This window comes from Spodoptera frugiperda, chromosome 26 (genome assembly GCF_023101765.2).
Source record: "Spodoptera frugiperda isolate SF20-4 chromosome 26, AGI-APGP_CSIRO_Sfru_2.0, whole genome shotgun sequence".
Taxonomy (NCBI): Eukaryota; Metazoa; Arthropoda; class Insecta; order Lepidoptera; family Noctuidae; genus Spodoptera; species Spodoptera frugiperda.
This window is the reverse complement of record NC_064237.1, coordinates 1,562,774-1,588,833: the sequence shown is the minus strand read 5'-3', so window position 1 is coordinate 1,588,833 and position 26,060 is coordinate 1,562,774. Positions and strand designations below refer to the sequence as shown.

The window sequence follows — 26,060 nt, the reverse complement described above, 5'->3', positions numbered from 1 at the left end:
ATGCCAAGTTTAAGACCAGCTCTATTACTAACAGAAGCTTTTTGTAAATGAGGAAGCCAGCCACTGCATTACCACAAAACGATGGTAATTGACACTAACTAGTGGCAAACTTATCCAGTCTTTGCCAGTAACTGTGCAGTAGCCACTTGATCGGGACTCCTCATTGAGTGCTGACACCAATTGCTAAAAGGACATCATTTCCTGCTCTGTAGTTTGTTATGACTGTGTGTGAAGCTTTGTACCTTTCCGTCTACTCTTGAGTCATTATCTGAAGATAAGCAGAAGAAAATGCTAACTTTTAATATAGTCAAAGTTAAAGACTTTTTATTTCAAATAGACCAAGAAGGTACATTTGAATGTCAAAACCAAATATAATAATATTAACAATGTCTACCTGTCGGTTTCTAGTGAAACTATTTGCTCGTTTCAAAGTGTAGGTACCTATGGAGAAGAACGAGCATGAAACTCCATAGAATCTCTTTTTCAAACAGATTCACGATACAATTCTTAGTTACATTTTCTCGATTACTTTAATTGTGTGAGAACCATGTAACACTAAAATTCAGTCAAAGGGATAGAAAAAGAAAATATAACCTTGAGGTGAACTGTGAACAGTGTCGGCCCATTTAACATTAAAAAAAAAAATAGTATAATGAGTCATGACATGATGACTATAGGTAAATGACGAGCAATCTATCTCTGTTGAAATTATATCTGCAAATAGGCGTTCCAACTTTTACGAGAAAAATCGATCGATACCATCGTCATCACTACAGATAAAATGATAAGAGTTTGAAAACTTTTGACAAATAGGTACACAGCTGTACGTAGTTATCAGACAAAATCTTTAAGACAGATGTTTATACTTAAGTGTCTATTTATTTATAAAAGAGATAAGATGATACCTATATTATGATAATCGGCACTTGAGACTGTTACGAAATGGAATTTAACATGAGATAAACAAAATGATTTTCATAAAAAAAAACTCGAGAAAAATCTTTAACAATGCAGACCATTATTCGATCTGCATATAAATACCCAACTTGCAACCATCTATAGGTCACATCCATAGTACTAGTTTTTTTATTGGTATATGCTAATGCATATGGAAAGACAACCCTACCAATAAAAAAAACATATCTTAGTTGAATCCGTTTCCACCAGTGCCAATATACCAATGATATGATTGGTGGATGCAAAACACATCTACAGCAACGCAGCATAGCACATCTCTTGTGGAAAAGCCCACCCACACCTAAATATTTGCAGTTTTTAGTTATTTTCCATCCCACAGAACTTGTTACCTGCATGCAATAGAAGTAGCCAAAATACGAAAATATAAATATTGATAAACTCAAAACGGATATTAAAGGTAAACACGAACATTTGAACATTATACATACTACATACATGCAAACGGATCTTGTATGAAATTACGAAGGCAGTTAATTTTGGAATACATACAACAATCATAACTCATATTTTGTGTTTGATTTAGCAATTAGTGTCTAAATGTCTACATAGTACTAACAAAGTATTGAGTAAAATGCTGAAAGAAGTGACAAGGCATTGATTATTGTTGTAAAAAGAATTAAGACGTCTAGATAGTAATGGTACGGGACACAGGGTACCTACATCTCAGAGATCATCATCATGAGGATTACCGAGACTCCGGCTCGAACCAGAACTAGGAACGGGGAGACTTTTAGTCAGTAAGAAAAGCCTCTCGCCTCGCCCAAAAAGGGAGAAGGTATTGGATAATTTTCAAAAAAATATACTAGTGAGACGTATGGTCCTATTATAATGCAATCGGTTTCGTTACAACGGGTTTACTGACAAATATTTATATTATTCAATAGACCAACAGCTACACTAACACCTCTTTAAATTTAAAAACCCTAAAATGATAAAACATCATAATATTATTTTCTAAATTGCAATAACCAATAGCAATAACATTGCAAAAATTTTAATAGGTACAGCTCTAAGTAACAAAGAATAAATACCGAGATAAGCGCAATTAGCCGCCGACCTCACAGAGGACACGTAACAAGTTCAATAATAATACCTAACTAGGAAAAACTGTATCTAAATGACCTCGATTCCTATAGCTGTAGTGTACCTACCTACTCGACCGTTTCTCTGCTAATGGCCGTAATAAATAACTCTGTGGCAACGCATTTAAATAACGAACGTAGGAATATTCTAAAAATAAACTCTATACTTAATAAGTTATTTTATTGTAATTTTCTTTACGTCATAATTATGTTTTTTTTTATTTCCGATTCTATAATATAAGTATCTACGACTTCCGTATTTCCGACCTCCGATTACCAATAAACATTTTTTTAAACTTATTAAGACTATTTTCGCTGCGAAATACCTTGCGGATTTACCGGGGCTCCGGCTCAAAGAGCAGGAATAGGAACGGGGTGGTTTTTAGTAAAAGTCTGACACTCCCTCTCGCTTCGCCCAAGGAGAGAGAAGACATTGCATGATTTTCCCTCATTAAAAAAGACGAAAATCCAAAATCGACATTATAATCTTACACAATACAACACTATTGAGTCAGAAAATAGTATGTATACGTACAGTACACAGATAGAATTTTAGAACAATAATTGAATACAAATTATACAATGCTTAGTTACAGAAAAAATGCTACAAAACCAGACGAAACAAGTACCCATTCAAAGTATTTCAATATAAATATAAACTTCGCAGAAAACATACCGTAACGTACCTAAACAAAAAATCAGCAATATGTTTAACAACATCATATATTATCGTGTTATATATCAACAATACATTAACAAAATATTCTTTCTTGGAATTATTCAATAACCTCACAAACAGGTTTATTGATACCTTCATCAAGTTTTTGCAAAATAAATGTTAATGTTTGTGCTAATGACTACTTAACTTAGGATTTTGGGTATCATTGATTCATTGATTCACGGTACAGTACCCTTAAAAAACCCTTGTTAGTAGCCTTAAAAAGCCAGCTCGCATAAACCAACCAATCAAAGCGCCGAACACGCTCTCGTTTTGTATTATTTTAAACGTAAAGCAAACTCGTAGTAAGTGTACAGATATCTGAATGAGATTTCCATCAAAAACAGCATCATCAAGCTTATATTCGTCTACTGCTGGCCTATCCAAGACTTTTTTATGTAAATAATATTATAAGATATGACGGTAAGAAATACCAAAGGCGTTACAAGTGCGTTGCTACGTTACTAATTTGTACTTTCCCCTTTCCAATCAAACCAACAGAACAGTAATTCAAGAAAAAAATCCACTACATGTATAAAAAAGCAATAGGTACCTAGTATCTACCTACCTAGTACCTACCTACTACCGACTAATCCAACTCTATCTACCTACGTATTGTAAATATTTTAGATATTCAGCAAGCGTATCGCAGCCAACTGCCAGACGTATGAGAAAAACAACGTTTCGCGTTATGTCACAATTTTTTGCACAGTTTTTTATCTAGTAGTGTCACAGAGTCACACACGTACGGTGACTTATTACTACAGATTGTACGATAACATATTTGTAGATAAATTAGACGTAGATGCAGAGAATCGGGCTTTACGCGGGATTGTCCAAAAACATTAACATTGGTGATTTTAAGTGAAATACTCATTATTGAGGCTGTCTCTTGGAAATTTTGGAATGACAGATTTCAAGGAAAACGTCCACTTCAAGATTTAAATTAAAAAAATACCTGCTACCCAAAAATATCCGAACATTAGCCAATTGATGCAAACACTCTTTATGTGACCAACAAATTGTTGTTTCGGGTCTGGATATCATTATTTATCCGTGAACTTGTATGTTTGTGAACATACCCACGACATAGGAGAAAATCCAAATGTGGGGCAACACTTTTGAATAAAAAAAAAAGAATTCCATGCACAACAGTGTAGTCACATCACTATAGTCCTTAAAAGGAGGTTGTAATTCATAGGCTTCTCTACAAAAGAGTTCTAAGTACCTACCTACATAAAGACGTCATAATCAGGAAGAAATATTACTTCCATCATAAATTGCTATCAGTACCTAAGTGGAAAGTCATTAGAAACCAGTTAGAAGCAGCTCTTCTATAAGGTAAGACATTAATTTGATTTATTCAGACCCTAACGTACTAAAGCCGGCACAGTCTTGATATCTAAGCGGTCAAGACAGGTTTCTTTACAGACCCGTATAATATATAAGTACTTGTAATAAAATTCCTCACGTGATCAACACGAATGTATGCAAAAGGGAGTATTGAACGATCATGTTTATTTTTAGCTCAACTCCACAAGGACAAATTAAGAATCGTAAAGGAAACAGCGTCAGATTAAAAAAGTCTGATTTGATTTTACATCCTTTGTCTTGGTATATTTTTTAAAGTTCATCATCATCATTCATCATCGGATCATCCAATGATTTCATCCAAAAAGGAGTGTCAGAGTCTTACTGACTAAAAACCACCCCGTTCCTACTCCTGCTTTTTGAGCCGGAGCCCTGGTAAACCCGCTAGGTAGTCCGCAGCATATTCGGTACTCATATTGAAAATTTAGATAAATATCCACGTTTAGACAATGCTAATCTCTTTTGCCCTTTGAACAATAAAGCATTGTTCAATCAACAACAATAACAACAATAAAATAGGTACTAAAACGATCAAAACGAAATTTGATAAAAAATATGAAAGTGCTAATCCAAGCATTCTCAATCACAATAACAATACAATCGATCAATAAATTGATAAGCTATCAAAGGTAATGTTCACTTATTATGGTAATTTGTGACGCAACTTAAATCAGCGTGACGATAGTCGATAGACAATATCAAACAGTGACAGGGGCAAAAGTAAAGCTTCAATACATCACACAATCGCTATCAAGGTTACTGAAGTAAGTCTTCTTACGAGTTAATAACAAAATTTCCCATTAAAACATTATCTGCCGAAAAAAAACTGTTGAAGGCAAATCTTCCGCAAAGCATCGGACACCAGTGTTCAAACGTGGCAAAGTTGTCCTCTCTTATTAATAATCATGAAAGATGAGAAAGATTTAGTCGTTGTCTCAGTCATCCTCATCACTACTCGTATGAGCAAAAAAGAGCAAAAGCGATTGACGAAAACATAACCAAAGTAGAAACAAAAGAAAGATTAAGAGCATAACACAACAGCACTATATGCACTATAGCTAACTCCACTCACCTCTCCGTTCAAATAAAACACAAATCAACATTGAAAGCATAAAACTCCCATACGAATGAGCGTTACAAATTGGCATCGCATGTTTCCTCTCACGTGCAGTATCTGCTCATGTTTACTGGAGTCAAGCAGTGCCAAATGACGTCATCTGTCGCGTCTCTCAGCTATTTCCGAATTCTCCTTGAGACGGCCCGTGCCCGTCTGATGTTCCAAAACTGGTCTCCCGAGGGCTCTGCGTAGTTACGATGATTTACGCGATTGTGGGATTTTCTGTCTGTATTTCTTGCCGAGTTGTGCAATGAAATCTTGCGCTTGACGCATTTTGCAGTCTTGTTATGATGACCAAGATTTACGGTTCTTTGATCCTTATTATAAACCAAAATTTGAGTTTGACTAGTTATTACGAGATGCACTTTAATCGGAGAAAAGGTTTTTGTATCATACCTTCATCAATATTTACTTTTTCTCCTCAATTCCCCACTGAAGACACCAAACTCTGACCGCTCAACTAACTCTCTTACTATTGTAAAGTCACTAACGCTAAAAATGTTGTCATGTTTCTAAAACACGTCCACAACACACACAGTCCCTGTTCAACTACGAAAGCTTTTGAAGACTACATTGCAAATAGAAATACATAGATATACATATACAATCCTTACTATGTACTATTCAGAGTTGTATAAAGGCCACGAAGCCACTAATTCACCCTTTTCATGGCAATTCAATAGTGAATTACAAACTAAAGACAGTAATTTTGCTCTCATCAGTCGCTTTCAATCAACTGCTACTTATTCAGAAGAGGAAAGGAACTATGTTTCTGGTGATAATAAATATAGTCAGCGTTTCAGTTTGTGTATCGTCACGCTTTTTATCCCCGAAGGACTAGGTACAGAGGAGCACATTACGGCACGTAATGCTACTGTACAATGTACACCCACTTTTCACCATTTATGTAATAGGGAGTGAGCCTCCATAATATATTGGACACAATTCCAGACTCCGTGCTACTACTGAGAAAACCCGAAGAATGCCCAGTAATATTTTGAGTCTGTATAAACAGAAATAAATGGACAGGTATCCTAACTAACACAGTTATACAGCTATCTAAGTAAGCATTCACGTTTAATTACTCACAATGTTTATTCATTTTCTCTATTCATTACTTTATTCATGAGAAGACAACTGGACTAAGAGATGCAAATGCATTTAATGCCATTTTCCGAGAAAGAACATATAAACGACTCTTTCTATGCAGTAATGACTTTTGACATGCAATTTTCACGCAGTCTTGAAATTCAAAGATGTTGGCAGTCTGACCAAACAACCTGTATAACTAAACTATTTCAAAGACCATCTTCATAATTTCTCGTCTAATATTGCATTTATGCAGTCCGAAAATTACCTTAGGTCTGAACCTCCACGGTAGATAAGCGAGTTTAGGGAGCGCAGTTAAGAATGTTTAGTATTTATAAAGACAGTCAATATTACCCTTACACGATTAGGTATCTTTAAAGTGTTCTCCAGACCACCATCAGTTGACAAAACAATGAACGTTTGACATCAAATAGTCAATGTATTTAAAAACATGGAGCACCTAGCAAGGCATTGTTCTTGTGGTATGTAAACAGTAGGATGTTTGTGTTTCTATGCGGATGATACCCGTGTTTGAAGCAAGCAAATATGCACGGGTAGGTGTGTGCAAAGTGCAACTTCTCTGCATGAAGGAGAAAAGGTTTTTCTATCATACCTTCATCAATATTTACTTTTTCTCCTCAATTCTCCACTGAAGACACCAAACTTCGTCCAGTAAACTAACTTTGTATTGTTTTAAAGTCACTATCGCTAAAAATGTTGTCATGTTTCCAAAACACGTCCACAACACACAGTCCCTGTTTAACTACGCAAGCTTTAGAAGACTACATTGCACCTTTCCAACGAATGCAAAACCGTGGAAATCGGATCCGTGTGTTCTGGAGTTATAGCGCCAGGAAGGAAAACCCGACTTATTTTTATATTATAGAAGATTAATCATCAAATTCTATCTTCAAATTCAAATTCTTAGTCATTGTTGATCACATGATAGTAATCTTCCCTACTATGTATACCTATATTTAATTTCGTATTGAAAATTTGCATCTTATAATACAAAAAATAAACATAGAATGTATTGCTAAGCGCCAAATCTCGAGAACAGCTGCACCGATTTCGCTAATTGTATTTTTGGTGGGGTTTATTATTGTTAGGAGAAGATTTGTTGTTGTTATTGTTCGTTTTACGTAAGATAAAATAACAAAGATGAGCAGAAGAATTTCCAAGGTGAAACAAAGTATGCGGAGTTTGCTTAACTGACAAAAATACTGTTGTCAAGGCGTCTAAGGGACACCAAATGACATCTAACAAAATCTATACTTATAATAAATCTGTAGAGAGGTCAATTCTGTACATGAAATATATTTCCAAAATAACTATCAGCGGGTGATTAGTGATCGATACTGACGCCAAAAATGTAATCAGAAAAAAATTGTCTGTCTGTCTGTCTGTCTGTCTGTCTGTATGTCTGTCTGTATGTTCTTCATAGAAACAAAAACCACTCAACAGATTTCAACGAAACTTGGTACAATTGTTCTTCATATTCCTGGGCAGGTTATAGTGTACTTTTCATCACGCTACGATCAATAGGAGCAGAGCAGTGAAGGGAAATGTTGGGAAAACAGTAGAACTTACTCCATTTTTGAAGCTTCCATCGCGTGTGCAGTCTTAATGGTTAAAGCTACACAGAAATCATGTATGACGGAAATGTTCTCCTTAAAATTGTTTAAAAAATATTCCACGACAGCAAATGTCTATCTCTTATGGTTGGCTCACAATAACACGTATAACTCCCGATAGCTTAGCAGTTTGGAGCTTTCTGATTATATTTGTCTACTCTTACGTTTGTAACACTCTCATTCATTCATTCATTCATTCATATCATATCATATACAGTGAAACTTGGTTAAGTGGGACCTGGATAAGTGAGAAACCTCCACAAATGGAACTCATACTGAGGTCCCTACCCATTGGCACTGAATTACCTCTATTAGTGGGACAAACAACCCTCTTTATCTGGGATTCGTTCTTTCGATTTATCATCTTAGTTACCTCTATAACTGAGACAACAAGTGAATTTGAAATGCATAAATCTTAGTAACTGAGATAACATCTTTTTGTTGGTTGACTACTTATTCTTATTCATTTATAATGTACACATGAAACATTGTCTTATTTAAGAATCGCACCTCTTTATCTGAAATAACCCGTATGTTCACCTCCATTAATGGATCCCTCTGAAAATGAGACAAATGTTTATTTATACCTGATTATCTGAGACATTGGGTTAGTGGAATACCTCTATATTAAGTGATACTAAATTGAAGGTCCCTTGGTGTCTCACTTAACGAGGTTTCACTGTATTATAATAAATCTGTAGAAGGGTCAATTCTGTATATTGAAAATATTGAAAGAATAAATAGCAGAGGGTGTTACTGGATCGATACCAAACCCAAATATGTGATTAAAAATGTTTTTGTCTGTCTGTATGTTCAGGCATCACGTGAAAACTAACGGTTCGATATCGATGAAACTTGGTATAATTATACCTTATTATCCTGGGCATAAAATAGGATACTTTTTATCCTGGAAAAATACGAAGAAAAAAAAATCTTTATTTTTCGGTTTTATTCTACAGAACGCGAGCTCAACACCAGTAGCTCAAAAGAGGGATCTCACTAAGGCCTCGCCATATTTGTGTCCAATAGGTATTTATAAGATGTCATTGTCAGAGTTACTCAAAATGGAGAAATAAAACTTCCACGCGAAGACCGACATCCGCGCGGACGGAGTCGCGGGCGGAAGCTAGTACTTAATAAGTACTTTAAGTTATTTGCAGAGTGGTAATGAAGTTGTGACCAATTGGCGAGCAGCCATTGCAACTTAACATCAATTGCGCCAATTACTCTCTAGCTTGCATGTGCAGGGCACATTCATCGACGTCTTATAGGGTATAACGTCGATGAGCACATTATATTATGCACTATCTAAGTGATGGAATGACTGAAGAACATTTAGCGTTTGAAGAGAAGGAAGTACAGCTACGTAGATTGTGTACCCTTTAAGCTCCTTCGGAAGATGTGGTTGAAAAGACTTTTACGTCGTCTTCAGAGTCATTTAATGATTACTTAAGCAATTACCCAGTCCTTAGCAATTGTTTTCGTACCGAAATTGTTACTAAGCTATAGTTTCAGCAATCGTTCAATGTCTCTGAGTGCGTTATTCAGGTACAAAATAAGACTAAACGCAAGGAAGATTTTAAAAACTAGTTTCTTATCTGTGTCATTTTACATACACTACCTCAGAAACTAATCGTAATTTCTTACAATTCCACTGTATATCGTATCCACATTGAAAAGAACACTACCATACTAAAAATGCTTGAAGGCAACGTTCTTTATACAAACTGGTTTTCATATCAACATCACAAAGAGATTACTTTTGACAAGTACGAATAAGTTTCGAGGAAACAACATTAAAAGCATGTAAAGGTAAATCCCATACAAATAAATTTTCCAAGAAAATAATAGCCGACATACGTATCGTGTAATGTAAGTCTATTTTTATGATGCAAAGGCGTCCATTTGACTGCGTCTAGCAATTGTTCAATTAGAATAAATTGTACAGGGCTGTGGCTTCAGTCTTTGCAGAGCAAATCTTTGTTGAAATTGTAATGCTCTTCTCATTTAAGACAAATGGGCCGGCTCGACCGAAGTGATACCACGGCCTCACAGAAAACCGACGAGAAACAACGCTTGCGTTGTGAGAGTGAGGATACCCTAAGGCCCAAATACCACCCTTCCCAATCTTCCCAATCTCCGATTTCTCAACAACCCTTAGATTCCTATCCCCTAAAAGGCCGGCAACGCACTTGTAACGCCTCTGGTGTTTCGGGTGTCCATGGGCGACGGCGATTGCTTACAATCAGGTGATTTGTCTGCTCATTTACCGGGTTATACCATAAAAAAGACATATAAAAATAAAGCAAGCACCTAACCTTACCAATTTCTCAAAAAAAACTAACTCAAGACAAGCCAGAGCTCGCGTGACATCCCTAAATTGTAATGATAACAATAAACGTATGTTGTCGAGCAAAATGATCCAGACGGAATTGATCCGACTCCATTCAATTAACTAGCACAGTTACTTTCCAGAACTTTCTGAACGGGTCTGTCTTAAACGACTAGCATATGACATATGACATGTTTTATATTCATTGGTAAAAGAGAAATAGAGTCATGTGTATCATTAGCCAAGTGAGTAGTACTTTTCTCTTTTAGGGGGACCCAATTATAGGGATGACGACGACGTATAAAAATAAAAAATCTAATTAATTCGTCAGTTACGTAATGAAAAAATATTAGATAAAGAAATATTTCAGCCTTGTCCTTTATTTACGTTGTTTTTACATTTATATAATTATCTACAAAAAGGTTATAAAAACTCATGGTAACAGATCATAGAACTGAGGAAAACAGTGATAAAATCATGTCTTTGTTTTTCAGTCCAGAATCGACATGAAAGCTTTCAGCAGCTGCGATATCAAGTAGGGTCCAAAATAAATAGGACATCAAACACTCCATAAAAAGACCTCCAAGAGACTAATATTACAGACATAGGTACATAGATCGGTACGCTCACAGATAATCTACCACGCCCAAACAAAAGATAACTGACAGTTGCTTGCTCTTGATTTTCTAAGAATTAAAACTGATGCCTGACAACTGGCATCTAATGGACGGACTGCGTAGCAAATCATTTCAATTTGGTCTAAAACCGAGACTTCAATTTAGTTAGCTTGTCGGCTAGAAAAACTGCGACTAATTGCATTAAACAGTGCAAATTGACATTGTGCATTAAACGGTGGAAAATTATGGGTAAGTTCTTACTGAAAATACCTGATTCATTCGTTTGCAAAGATACAGGAAAATACTTAAGGAAACCAATCTCAGTAATTAACGGCGCGTTCCAATAAACTACCGATCGGTAAATTTGCTTACGAGCCGTAGAATTTTGACATAAGCTCCATACAAAATGTGTCAAAATTCTACGGCTCGTAAGCAAATTTACCGATCGGTAGTTTATTGGAACGCGCCGTTAGTCTTTGACTGCCAATAGAAAACTGTTGAAGGCAAATCCTCCGCTAACGTCGGTCACCGGTGACCACCACGGCGTCCAAAATGTTAATTATGTAAAGTGCTTCCGTACTGCCGATGCCATCAACTTTCATAATACCATCAATCCTACTTCTTAATCGGACAATAACTGCCAATAACCACTTCGATAGCCACTCCTTCAAACACCGATCACGCTGATGGATGGGAGACTTAATGGGCTATAAAACAAATGTGTTTTATATGCCATAGACTGAATAACGATTAGGTTATTCAATCCATTTCATTGCTGTTAACGATGGAGTTTCTTGCTCTTTCTTCTCCGTTCGAAGGTACACTTTGGAATGAGCACCTAGCTTCTTTGACAGGCAGACTTACGGACAATTCAATTTGACGTTTCAAAAACACTTAATCGAAATAAATGCATTTACTATTTTCATTCTAATTTCTACTTATCATTTTAAGACCAACAGGATCAGGTGATACGTCTACTCGTTTGCCTCGTTATCCATAAAAAATATTATTCTTATGATGTACCTCTCGCATGGCTTGAAACTAATCGAGTTCATCGTCAAATAGTTACGTGAGTAAGCCGAAAAACATAATAATTAATTTAGTATGACTTACGTAAGTTGTAATATAAAAATCCGTAGTTAATTAGGATAATAATTACTTAAAGTGTATATGGAGCTGCTAATTGGTCGTCTATCGTTGAAATCAAGCTCGAATTTGAATAATTTCAGTTGAAGAATAAAGCCACTTAAAATTGTTTTAAAATACCTTCACTACATAGGTAGATATTTCTTTCAAGTCACATAAATATTTTTCTAAATTTTTCTAACATAATGAAGAGGAAATAAACAACATTATGTTTACAAAATCTCGCTATTTATAAGACTAAGTATTGGTTTATTCCAGGGTAACGTAAATCCCCAGAGTTGTGTTACAGTTGTAATAGGTGTTTTTCTATCTGGTCTATATCTACATGTACCACATTCTATCTGCGGCTTCGCTTGGGTTCCCATGGGTTAGAATGTAGCTTATGTCTAGACCATAATCTATCCCTATTCCAAATTTCATCGCGATCCCTTCAGCTGTTTTCACGTGATTGTGTAACAAAAATACACACAAACTCTCACCTCGCCAAAGACGGGAGAAGTCATTGGATGATTTATCCCCCCACAAAAAAAGGTTCAAATGAATAATAAATAAATATTCAGTTTATCCTCAAGAGGAAATACACAAACAGATCATTTACATGTTTTTTTGCTGAGCTCATCCATATTTATATACATTTACCTCAATTATAAATAACATAAGGACATGCTATGTAAATAATAATTTATGATTTACCTATTATTTTCCATGGTCAATGACATTTGCAGATAAATCTTTCTCCTATACCTATTGTATTCTCGATAAATTATGTATATTGATTGACTTTTTTAAGATAGTATTTTTATTTACTTTCCTGCTTAAAATTACCTAATATGATTTTGTTTACTGCCTAAAGGAAAATCATCTAAATAGCTTATTTATTATTGTTATCGAATATGAATTTCAACTTACCTATAGATGTCCCAGCTCACAAGAACTTAGGTCCTGCAAAAGAGGAAAATAATACATTACTATTTGAATAAAACGATTTATTAAACATACCTACTATAAATAATAAATAATATCACTAATCGTGTAGCTCTGGGTAATAACAACTCATAATAAAATGTTTAAAGCATCGTAATTAATTCTATGATACCTAACAGCATCATACATGTCCAGAATGTTCCTCTCAACTGAAGAATCAATTTCCTTCCTACTGCACGAGACCATGATCGCGTAATAATGACATTTCTTGCTCTTTCTTTTCCATTTGAAGCTACACTTTGTAACGAGCACCTAGCTTCATTGACAGACTGACGGATTTAACGTTTCAAAAGTGCATAATTAAAGATTCATTGAAATAAAAGCTATTAATTGAAATAAATGCTTTGACTTCAACTTTTACTTATAAGTGCAACTATTAATGAAACCCGGAGGCTGCAGTCTACCTAGCGGGTTTACCGGGGCTCCGGCTCGGAAAGCAGGAGTAGGAATCCGGTGGGTTTTAGCCAGTAAGAGTCTGACGCCTCGCCCAAGGCGGGAGAAGTCATTGGATAATTTTCTCCCCTTAAAAAAAACTATTAATGAAATATACAAATAAACGGTAGGTAATATATTGAAAATCAGTATTAGAATAAATAATATCGGAAAATTGCCACTATTACTATTATTATACAATAAACCTTCTTAAATAAATTAATCAAAATTAACATAATTGAATCAAATTCTCATAACATATTAGAAAATAAAATCCCCTATCACATCTGTCTGTTCAACGTAAACTCAAGAACTACTAATCAAATTAACATACGATTTTCAACAACGGATAGATTGGTTCTTGAAAAGAATTTGAATACCGGCTTGTTCTCGGAATAAAACACGACGCATCTCTATGTGATAATAAACATGTACCACGGTAAAACCTGAAGTACCTAGTACCTGGTACCTGTTGAGTCTGTACGTGTGCAGAATTACAGTATAGTACCTGACAACAAACATTGCACATCTGAACATTTACTTATACACGATTTTTTCTTAAATCATTCTTCTTTTGTTAATATAAAAATAGGCATTAGCATTCGTTGCACAGTTTTAAGGCTCTAAGCATTACATAGGGACATACATCGATTTTGTTTTATACTATGTAGAGATGTTTCTGTCACTAAAATGGACGATAATTCAAAACTTCTAACAGAAAAGCCTATATCCAATAGCACAGATGGTTATCCTAGTTTGGATTCCTGACTTCCACCACATGCAATGTCATTTTAATCGTTTAAAACCTGGTTATGATAACATGTTTAAGAATTTATTATATTAATAATCTAAGCTAAGTTTAAGACCAATTCTATACTAATATGGTGGAAAAATAAATAAATTTAGGTATTATTTATTATGTAATCTCAAACGAATGGAACACATACGATATAATACGCAAATTTTCAGCCGATGTGCAGTATTTATCGCCGGGTACTGCACCTACGTCAAGGACTGCCCTCAGTACTTTTCCACTGCGTTGCATTACATCACAGATCGGGTTCAATGACCGGAGCCGGTCCGCTTCGGTACGAGAAGCCAGTATGCATAATTTTACACGAGGTCGAAGGAAAGTGTTTTTTTTTTATTATAATATGTTGTTTTTATCATTAAAACTGATTTGGAAGTCTAATGATAAGTGGAACTGTAGATTGTAGATTCGATGTTTGTTTTGAGCAACATTTCATCGAGTATGGAATTTTATAATGATAAACTTAATCTGGCTTTTAACTGAAACAGTCACTGTTTTTCTGAGAGTAATAGAGATTTTTGATACTTCTCTACTTTGCAAATCTCTTCTGGACTTTACAAATCGTCCAGAAAAAAAAGCATATATAGTTTACGTAATTGACTGCACGGTTAGCACAGTGGCTAGGTAACCGGCTGCCGTGGAACGTGTAGCGACTACGCTTCCCGCACGTAACAAGTCATTGTGTGATCCACGATTTGTTGTTTCTGGTCTGCACAAAAAAATGCACCCAGAACACGGGAGAAAACCTAAGTGTGTGGCAACGTCGTATGTTAAAAACAAAAATTGTTACTCAACTATGTAAAGTTAATCACGTTAAAATGCCAACAAACAATACCTACTTAGCGCTCTAGTCGTATTATTCTGGAAAAGGGTTAAGAAATTACACTAACGACCTCATTAACCTTGACCATATATGTTTGGCTTTTCATTAGCCATGTCAAATGTTGTTTTACATAACACACGTAGAAGTCACATTGCTTTGATATAATCAGTCTACTTGTATATTATCAAGTTCATGGAATTATTTTAATGCAAACCGAGACGGGTTATGTTTTTTTTATAGCATAAAAAAACAAAAACAAAAATAAAAAACCGGTAAAGTCCCGGTAAAGTGTCAAGCAGTATGTTAAAAGAAAATCCGGAGCTGCGGACTACCTAGCGGGTTTACTGGAACTCCGGCTCGAAAAGCAGGAGTAGGAACAGGGTGGTTTTTAGTCAGTAAGAGTCTGACACTCCTTTCGGCTCGCCCAAGGCGAGACTTCTCGTCATTGTATGATTCCCCCCCCCTTGAAAAAAGGTATAACATCTCTTCTTTGTATTTTCTTCATGTATGTATAATATTAAACACATACGTACAACGATAACCTCCTTTTTACAGTCAGTTAAAAATAGAACCATCGAGAAAATAACAGTATGTGATAGGCTTTCACTTTCGTATGACTAGAGTGGAATTATAAATACTCGTACAATAGCGTTCATGATTCAATGGCCCAGTGGAGTGGTCAATTGGCCTAATAAAAAACTGTTATAAGAACTGTATGGTCGCTCTGTGTACTGTATGTTAATGTTGTACCAATTTAGATATTTTTTCTTTAATTCAAGAAAAGAGCGTATTCCTGTTTAATAATCTGGTAACGCGCCTGTGACTCCTTTGGTGTTGATTACCATCAGGTGACCCGTCTGCTCGTTTGCCCACTATTCCATAAAAACAGAATTAGATAGCGATATGTGTCCAGCAGTCCACTGATAACTACTGCTGACTACTACTGGATCATTTGCCACCTTGCCACCATCAGATGATAAACGTAGATCATAGATATGACGGTTGAGACGGCCATTTGCAAAAAAAAAAAAAACGATTGTAAGGCAAAATCTTCATAGCCAAGAAATCAGCGAAAAAAGCGAAGAGAGGTTCTAAGAACTATTAAATCCGGCCTTTGAAACCCAATAAATCTTTAGTATCCACTAGCCCCAATATTTACATAATTGCTAATGGAAAACCAGTCGCCTCTTTAACGGCCACAATAAATCAATTAGCAGATTCAGAAGTGCCACTAACTAACCTACACGAACAAACAAAACACAATCGTAACACAAAACAAATAAAGTCCAAATTGGAATACAAACAAAAATATCGGGAGCAGAGAAAAAAAGTGTAACCTTTGTGGTATTTGAGCTTGAACTCTATTTGTGAATGGAATAAAGTCGATAATTGTTTGTAAATAGTTGTAGTTATTTTGCAGATAAGGCAGCACGTGTTTATGTATAATCACGTTTATGTATCTATAGGTACTAACACAGCGGAGAGCGAAGTTTGTCTAATGTAAACTTGTATGAATATCGTTTACTCGTTCCATAGGAATTTACGCGTTGGAATCTTGCACCTAGCTTCAATGTTAAATAAAATAGCACTTACATAACAAAATTAAACAATTTCGGCACGAATGGGCCGTCTTGGCCGGAGTTATCCCCACGGCATAACAGAAAACTGACGTGGTGTTTCGGGTGTCCATGGGCAACGGCGATTGCTTACCATCAGGTGATCCGTCTGCTCGTTTACCGACTTATATTATAAAAAAGGTAGATGATTTCATTACTTCCTAACTGATTACTCTAAAGAAGCATCAAAACTCAGAGGCTAATCGTTGAAAACCACCAACTCTGTCCAAACCAGGACCAACTCAAAAGACATAGTACAAACATGTTCTGATTTATAATTGTTTTTCAACAAACTTGAAATGCTTTTTTTTGAATCAGTTAACTAATATGAGACATTTTTTCCTTATCATCATACATTTTAGAATCCTTATCTCTTTCAATTATGTAAATATAGAGGACGTCCTCTAGGCATGCCTACTTGAAACCTGTTAGTAAACCAACTGCTTTCTGGTTTCTTTAGAAAAACAACCATTAAAGACTAGTACCTATAGTCTATTTTTTCAAAACCACCTGTTATAATTATCTTGTGTACCGTGGGAAAATCCTGACCAAATTAATTCGTTTAAAACTATAGCATTCTAAATTCGAATCGTGCTTAGAAAGATTTTATTCATTGCATCTATAGAAGAATTTAACCATAGTGTACCTACGTGCCTATTGTTAACAAATAACTGAGCATTTGACCACGAACTCAAACTGAACAATATAAACTCATCAACTGCTAGCAACAACTGTAGACCTTTCAGATTTCTCATCCATTAGTGTACTGAATGGGGGCCAAAATGTTTTCGCTCACCAGATGTCGCGAGTGTAGCAAGAGGGTTTTTTGACCAATCACTGCAACCGCCAGATATTGGACGTCCAATGGTGTGACACTAGCTAATTCCCTATTGGGTGAAAAACACTACCGTCATGTGGTCAGCAATATTAATTGGACAATTTCGACTGACTTTTTTTTTTAATCTACAAGGCCTAAGCAACAGGCATAAAAATATTTTTATTAAACAAAAAGCTATACCTACTTAGTATTTACATCTTTTTATCATATTCATTGTTCATTTAAGTGACGAGTGCGTGAATCGTGTTCAAAATGCCCGACATTTTGCGAACCACGTATGAGTGGCATGGTAATTCTGCACTCCAGTGTACAGACGCAGCATACAGATTTCAATCTTTGTGGCGTTGAAATAAAGTTAAAAATCTATTGAAGTTTTTGGCAGTGGATGGCTTAATATATTTATTTCGTTGACATGACACATTTTGTCAACAATGCGTTATGGAGCACTTAAATTGCTTACTTGTTCTTTTCTCGGGAATTGAAATTAGAAACTTTTAATGGTGACTTTGATGAGTGACGTACGGAGGGCGAAATACTCGTACATCTTCCTCACACAGCTATACAGCTTATATAGTATCAGTGGGAACGGTCACATAGTTTCACAGCTTAGCCTTTACATCTTCGTAGCATAGCTACATAGCACATCTCTGGTGGAAAAGCACCAACATAATGATTTATTATCTCAAGAAATTTAAAATGATGATCTCATATTACCATCAATTATGAAAACATTCCTGTGTGTACAATATTATTATGACACTGAATACAACAAAAGTTCAAATTCACATACAAAAGGCGCCCGTATACCGACTCCATTGACAACAAGGCATAATAGAGCAATTTCCTTTGCCTTCCACGTTTAAATTAAAAGTTCTTTCTGTCAAATCGACTGACAGATGACGTCACTGTATGAGCAACGATATCATGTCGTGGATTCAGATGTTAGCATTAACACAGCATGTTTATCAAAACCCGATGCCAATTACCTACATTATTATTTTTATCGCCGGAGATGTGGGTTTCCTGGCTATGTTCGTACTACGTATTTCTCCACACTTTAAAATTAGTATTTTGTTTTAATAACCGAACTGTTTAGATTCCAAAATTATATAGCACTTCTGCGGTATTAGCGGGTATTAGCAATATATTTTTTTAAATAAAATGTTACCCCGCTCTTGAATATTTCCTGTGCCGTGGGAGCGTTTACAAACATACAACTTCACATACACATGACACCCAGACCCGAAACAACAATGTATGGATCACACAAAGATTAGTTCCGTGTGGGAATCGAACATTTGGTTACCGGTGCGCCAACCATGCAGTCTATTATCTGCTGACCTGACAAAAGGTATTAGGATGTTGCTCATTGGAGGAAATTAGGCCTATGTGCAACAAGAGCACGTCTTCTGGCGAATTATAAAACAGTCCATAAGTATAAGATATTGTACAAAGACCAATGACGTCACAGTCACAGTGACAGTCGCCGATACAAGTAGGAAGCATCACTGACAGAAGCGTTACAAGTGTTAATACGTGGAACGAGTACTACTGCACTACACCACGGTCGTATAACAGTAATACGGAAGAAAATCTTCACAATAACAATAATCCTGTTTACTTGGAATCTACACTGATTACGATACTTGGTGTAGAGAAACACTAGATTCTGCCAGCGACTTTGTACGCATAAATAGCGAAATTACACATTTTTCCTGTTACCATGGCAGTTTAGTGAAATTGACTCTTAGTGCCCAACACTCCTTAAACCTTTTTTTTTGAAGGGGAAAATTATCCAATTTTTCCTGCCTTGGGCGTGCCGAGAGGGAGTGTCAGACTCTTACTAAAAACTACCCCGTTCCTACTCCTGCTTTCCGATTCGGAGCCCCGGTAAACCCGTTGGGTTGTCAGTAGCTCCGGACACTTCTTAAGCCCTTGTCTGGTACAAACGACAAAATACCTCTTCGGACATTCAATATAGAACATTACCAATAATTACATTAAATACCGCAGTCTGGAGAGTTTACAGCGCGCAGCGGTGACTCACTCAGGATATTTACTGCAAAACATACACACTATGTATAATTATAATATAAGTATCTACTTATACGCGGGAATGGAAAATTTTGCAACGCATTCTATTCCCATATTGATAACACTACATTATGTAATGCATCCTGTTTATTGCAATATCTATAGGCGTGAAGTCAAAAAGATGAATTAGAAAACGATAAACTAAAGGGGCTGTGTGGTGATGCCGGTTGAAAATACATTTTTGTTTACATATTGACAGAGTTTAAAAGACTAAAAAACCTGAAGAACCTTTTAAACTACAATCTCCAATTCGCCAGCTGACGGCCATCTCTACATAAGAGGGTAGAATAAAAATCATCCACTGTGTACTATCACGGGCTATTGTCGGTGGGACGCTCCTAATTATTTCTTACTCATTTTTTAAACGGGGGAATATCATCCAATGATTACAATGACCTTGACTACGACAATGATCTTGGGCAAGATGAGAGGGACTGTCAAACTCTTATTGGCTAAAAACTTCCCCGTTCGTATTCCTTTTTGATCTGGAGCCCCGATGGTGACTCCCTTACGAGCAAACTAGATAATCGACACATCATGTCTGGACAAACATACTCTTTCTATAAAAACACCAGACAAAACGCCACGTGCGCGCCATCTTACATCAACACAAAAAGCCTAATATAGATTTACTACAGACGAAATCCCTGGCCTACATTAACTAGAATATTCCACGCACACAGACTCCCATGCAATGACGTCACTAACGTGAGAGCTGCAATAAATGTACACTGATATTTTAAACACGAATAAATTAATTGTCCGTTTGTTTGCATCGAATAAGTTGCACACGAAACTGGGGCAGTTTTTACTTTCGCATGCAACACACAATTATTTTTCATTGGTAAACTTACACACAAGAAGAGCATTCTAATTTATATGTGGGAAAGCCACGCTTCGGAATCGACGTGAATTAACACTTGCGTTGTGTTTTGTTGTGTGACTGAGGTTACCGGAGGCTTAATTACCCCCTTCTCAACCCCCATTCTTCAACAACCCTTAAATTCGTAACCCTCAAAAGACCGGCAAAGCATTATTAAAGCCTGTTTTGTTTTTTGCTTGTCCATCAGACGATGACGTTTCTGCTCGTTTACCGGCTTATACCATAAAAAAATTCTACATCAACAGCCCGTGATAGCACCTAGCTGATCTAAGGTAAGTGCAGTGATGAAAGGTCCTATAGAATAGGGGAGTTTGCCATAATCTTAACTCATTGCAGGCTGACGTAAACCCATTTGTAAATCCGTACACCACTAAGAACCTCCTGCTGGTTCTAAATATACTAACTAAACAACCAGACCGCGTCTACACACGTCATGTGCTCAAAAATAAACTCAGAATACAAGAATCTGGGTTTGAATAACGACACGATAAAATATAATGACATTTATTTAAAAAAGATGGGCGCGATTGCGAAGCCATGTGAATATACTTTTAATTATGAACTTAATAGCTGCAATGTCTATTGTTGAAACACGAGAATTGGAAAAAAATTGAGAAATGATACCTTAATTTAACTATTTGTTGCATCGCACTTATACATTCATAACGCAACGTCACGCCTTTTACCCCCGAAGGGGTAGGCAAAGGTGCATATTACGGCTCGTAATGCCGCTATACAATGTACACCCACTTTTCACCATTTGTGTTATAAGTCCCATATAATAGGGGTTGAGCCTATTGCCATGTACTGGGCACAATTGCAGACCCCGTGCTACCATTGAGAAATAAACGTTCATAATTAGACACAAAATTCATTATAAAATACGACAAAGACAAACAAAATAATACCTACAGAGTACCAAGGACATAATATGTGTAAAACCAAACAAAAATAAAAATACCTACACTATTTGAATAACACGAGCCAACGACCTTTATAAATAACTCCTAATAATAACAACACAATCTAAATACCCAGATAATCTTCTATCTTCTTGTTATCGATAGATATAGAAGTAATTTCTTTCTTTTAACATTATATTACTCATTAATTATGTAATTAATTACGTGTATAATGATAAGCTACTGGCATTATTGTAAAAATAATAACAACAATACGTTGTTTTTAACGTCAAACTCAGAGTCATTTAATGAGTAGTAAATCACCTGTTCTTAGCAAGTTTTCTATACAAAATCGTTACAAAGGATTAGTTTAAGTAATAGAGTACAAAGTTAAAGGCTTATTTCAAGGACGGTGACTTTTATCACTAAGCTCTCACCCAAATAGGTTTGCACTTAGTTTGCTCGTTGTTTTAATACTTTAGGTAATACATCAAAATAGAACATTACACGTCTTAAAATTAGACATTTTGTAATAACTCAATCCCCCGGAACGGCGCAAAAATAGAATTAGCTAATTGTTTACTTAATTTATCTGATCAAAGAACCAAGATAATAATATGTAATTCATGCCTTCTTCCGGCTAAAAGAAGGTGATCGACATTGTTTTTGCGATATTGAGTTATACACATCATTCGATAGAGAAAAATTGGCTGATTTCGAATATTGAACTTGCCCTCATTTGGGCGAAAGGCATCGATATTTCGTGTATAGAGAATAATCTTAATCTCAAATGAACATCTTAAACTTAACAGTAAGTAAACTAAACGAAGTACAAATCCATACATTTATGATACTAAAAGCCAGTATGAAAGTGAAGGCGCTAGCGACGGCTAAGCGAACCGGTGAATAAACTCGTGTGCAGGTAGCCATGGAAACTTCGAGAAGGTTAGAAACCTTTGTCCGATCCTTTGTTCCCTGGCAGACTTTGGTCCTTTGATACCAAGACAGGTTTATAGGGATCTCAGAATACAAGTCTCTCACTTGCTTTCGTCATCAGGTGTTTGATAGTTTGTGTGTTTTCTTTTTGTATAATGACTCTATCCATATCCAAAGTGACAGTATAGTCAGTTATACGTATCTAGAGAGATTTTGTTTTAAAGGCTTATTTATTTTGCCTCAAAAGTGGCGTATTTCTCAAATGATAAACAGATACAAAACACAGCATAGATGAATTTGTTTAATTGGCAGATTTTATTCTTAGTAATAAAAAGTAGGTGCAAATGCAAAAAGTCTAGAACGTCTATCTTCTTGTGACCCCGATTGTACATTTTCGGGTGATATTCATTAACTGTTGCTTTTAATCATTTCTATAGTTATATATAGCCTTAAAAGCTATATGCTAATGTCGGCTCTATTGGTTATCCACTCAACTAGGTACATGAATAGGCCAGGAGCCTTACCTACCATTTCTAGAAAGTTCTATATCGCTTGTCTTATAAAAATGTTCATCTATATCCAAGCTCTAGATTTGAACCCACGGAAACTGTAGTTTCCACACAATCATTGATAACAATCCTTATCTTCTCTATTGTTATTTTGATAACATTTTATGAATTTCCATGTGTAGCTTGCTGCTCTTACCGGCTTTGTAGAGATGAGAGGTGACGTCATTGCGAAATGGTGATTAAAGATATAAGGACTAACTTTACTTTTTGTTATTAATAATAGCATGGTAATAATATATTTACCACGTTTTTTAACGACGAGTAAAGAGATGTATGGTAAATAAATACAAAAATCGATTTTTTTTTCTTCATATCTAGATAAATCTTTTGTTTTATATCGTTCCCAACGTATAGTAAAATATATTTTTCTAGATTCTAGCATACCTACATTACTAAGATAATACCTAGTATAAAATCACACACACCAAAAAAAATCCCATAGCTACCAGAGACTTATAAAAATATAGACAGGTTGCCCTTACTGCCTTTTAATAAAAAAATATATATTTATGAGAGAAATATAGGTACTTAGGTACCATGTTTTATTAACGATAAATGATTCAATGTCAGTTTATGACTCACATACACATTTTATGGCTCATTCCTTGAAAATCTTAATAGAGCGAGACGGAAAACACTTTTTAATCTCTCTCTTTCGTTCTATTTGCTTTACATTACCGTGTAAACGTTGAGATGATAATAGGGGCAATTGTGCTTATCAAGTAATTGGTTTTAATTGAGATATACACATAGATAAAGTAAATAGCAGTTTCTTATATAAATTGTGAAATATACCGTTTGAACGTCTTAGGTTACTTAGTTCCGATAATGTTTACGGTACTAGAATGGTCGCGAGTTCGCATAAAGCACCGAGACCTGACTCATTGACTTATATTTTTACATTCCAAGGTACAATGACCCCAAACTATAAACTCACTCTCCCGTACTACTAACTCCAAAAATACCACACAACCAAGATAACAAATACGATATTTCCTCAAATATTTCCTTATATCAAAACCACAAGTTCCTTGCAAACTGCATGAAATTGAACTCCAAACATTCGAATTATGCTAAAATGTACGAACGCACACATCGGACGTTCATTCATGAATTCCATGACGCAAGTGTTCAAAAACATAAATGAAACACACAATTTAGCACCTATTACACTTATAATAAGTTATAAAATAACTGTACTTACCACCTAGAGCGATGTAACACGGAGTACACACAATCAGCTGATCACAATACGTAAAATTCACACTGTATTTTTGTAAATAAGTCGAACACGTGCGGCCGGTTTGACAGGCAAAACACATCTGGACAGTTAGTTTAGGTCGCCGCTCGTATCGAGACGCGGGAGTGCCGCGCCTCTAGCCACAACTCCGCATTTTTGTAACACAAAAAGAAATTCGCTCCAGAAAAAAATCCTTTTTTTCGCACTCAAAATGCGCCCTCGCACCACGATGTTCCTTCTCCGAATGCTATCATTTACGTTAATTATATTGTTTACACAGTTAAAGATATTATTAATGCTTATTTAACTTTAACAATCCAGATAGATAACAGTGGAATTTTACGTAATAATTTTTTTGTTGATTATGTAAATAATGTTCGAGTTTTTTCTTTCTCTCTAAACTTTATTCTGACACATGGATTGACGTTGTACGCGGTCAAGGGGAACGTATTAAAGGAGTTTTTATTTCTTTATGTTTAATTACATTTTAACATAAATATAGGAATCTGGATTTTTAATTTATTATTAGAGTTGCTCTCGTTTCAATCCCTGAGAACCACTGTAGGAGAGCTGCTAAACTCAACTGATTAGTCCACTACAGAGGTCACGATAGTCGGTTCATGATATTATGTATGTATTTAAATACACATTTATGTTGTAATGTTCTGTGTGTACACGAATAGACGAACAAATACCTTCAGATATAAGATGACATAAAGTCTAAAGGTAACGCGCCCAGCAATACCTATTAATAAAAACCTTCAATCGATGACTTATATTAATTACTTGATAAACCTACATCACTATAAGCAGATAATAAGATAGATAATATTTTCAAACAAGTATTTTTTAATGATCAGATGATGAAACACCACACTGAAAAGACGGATTGTTAAACGTGGTAAAATTCTAAATTCTGTATCTACATACTTTTTATGTTCCCATCCATTAATGTTATTTTCACTATTATAAGTACTTATTTATTACAGTTATTGGTTCCCCTAATTATTACATAAATATTGCCTGAAATACTTACTATAGCCCGATTTTCATGGTCAAATAACAGTTTGCAATTATACCTATCCTTTAGTTACCTTTTTTAACCCAACGTGGTATTTATTATATTAACACAAAAATAATTATTATTATTAACAAGAGAATAATAAAATGAGAACCTTCTTCTTTCGGTTAATAAACATTGCACTTATCATGTAGGCATATAATAAATTACAGTGGGTAATGTTGTTTAATGTATCAGAGACAATACAACAAGATACAAGCATAGGTCACGGACCCATCTCGTAAATTAAAAGATATAATACTAAAGTATAATTCTCATTGATTTATTGCGCTTGATATTACTTTCACATATATACGAACGTATATAACCTCACGCTTGTGTCCCATGATGGTAGGCAGAGACTATGGAACGACAATAGCTACGATTTTACTATTCTTTACACATAGGGTCTCTAGAATTAGGCTCGATGGAGGGCAATACTATATAAATACACCCCCATTTATTACATGTTTGTTACATGGCACTCATAACATAACTTATTAAAAGCTTAAAAAATCTCCCCCATGAAGTATATATAGGTAGACCTATTGCATGGATATGGAATATAAATCGCTCGAAAAAAAATTAAAACGAAAATATCCAATAAATAACTTTAATAACAATCGATTAAATGGACTAATATTTAAGTATAAGTAACATTTTCAAAAGTCATTATACATAGGACCAATAATTCAGTAGCTTAAATACTAATATCATAAGAACATCTTAATTATATTGTGCATATAAAAGTGTTACATAAATAGATAGATTACAATTTCATTTAAATC

General features: G+C 35.4%; 1 protein-coding gene across 3 annotated transcripts in view; it reads right to left on the bottom strand.

Annotated features, from left to right (window-relative positions):
- Positions 1 to 24,823, bottom strand: part of LOC118263966 (monocarboxylate transporter 14) — a 43,945-nt gene extending 19,122 nt beyond the window's left edge. Inside the window, exons 1-2 of one of the 3 annotated variants that reach the window (XM_035576251.2) lie at positions 24,177 to 24,823; positions 12,994 to 13,026 (exon numbers count right to left, since the gene is read on the bottom strand). The gene's annotated coding sequence lies outside the window, so the exon portion shown is untranslated. Of the gene's footprint in view, positions 1 to 5,221; positions 5,815 to 6,968; positions 7,116 to 12,993; positions 13,027 to 24,176 lie in introns of those variants that run through there. The other 2 variants (XM_050704701.1, XM_035576252.2) reach the window with 2 other exon arrangements.
- Between the last annotated feature and the right edge of the window lie 1,237 nt (positions 24,824 to 26,060).